This window comes from Chrysochloris asiatica, unplaced genomic scaffold (genome assembly GCF_000296735.1).
Source record: "Chrysochloris asiatica unplaced genomic scaffold, ChrAsi1.0 scaffold00027, whole genome shotgun sequence".
Taxonomy (NCBI): Eukaryota; Metazoa; Chordata; class Mammalia; order Afrosoricida; family Chrysochloridae; genus Chrysochloris; species Chrysochloris asiatica.
The window spans coordinates 6,405,956-6,406,898 of record NW_006408545.1 but is presented as its reverse complement, the minus strand read 5'-3'; positions in this window follow the sequence as shown (position 1 = coordinate 6,406,898).

Sequence of the window (943 nt, the reverse complement as noted above, 5' to 3'; positions counted from 1 at the left end):
CGGAGGTTATTTCCTTGAGCCCACAGGGTCTCTGGTCAGCAAGTGGGAGCGCGGACATGTGCTGGATTTTCGTCCATGACACTGGTCCTCAACACCCCAATACCTGTGGTCTGCAACACTTCTCCAGAGACAGATCATTCCTGACAACATGTTCAAAGTATACGAGACTAAGTCTCACTATCTTGGCTTCTAAGAAGTATTGTGGTTACTCTGCCTCCAACACAGATTTGTTTGTTCTTTCTGGAAGTCCATGGTACTTCGAATATTCTTCAACATCATTATTCAAATGCATTGATTTTTCTGCAATCTTCCTTATGCACTTGCCAATGTTCACAAGCTTAGTCACAAGAACCTCATTACTACAGTTAAAGTGGTCCCAGCCAATTTCACTATACATCATATATTTAGCAATGAATTTTCAGGAGTCTGAAGTAAATAATTTGAATTATACATTGAACCACATAATAATAATTATTAAGTACTTAGTATGTGGTGGGCATTGTGCTGTTAGCTTAATTTCCTTAATCCTCACAAAATCCTGAGAGGTAGTATCAGTTTTTTCTAGATGATTTACAAGAGCTTAAGAAACTGTGAGGTTGTCCCAAGACCAGGCAGGGTTTCATTCTGTTGTGCATAAGGTTGCTATGAATCTGTACCAACTTGATGGCACCTGACAACAATAACAATATCTAGTAAGGTGACTTCGCTAGAAAGGAACCGAGCTGGGGTTACAGCCCAAGTGTCTTTTTTTCTCCAAAGCCTTAGCTGTTAACGATCTTCTTGTATAAGTTACCAGTCCAAAAGTAGTAACCTTTAAAAATAAGAAAAATCTTCCCAGTAACAAGTCAAATGCAAACCTATTTACAAAGATATTGTCTGATGATTTCCGCATTCCATTGGGTCACCTCTCTTTGGAATGGGCACAAATATGGATCTCTTCCAA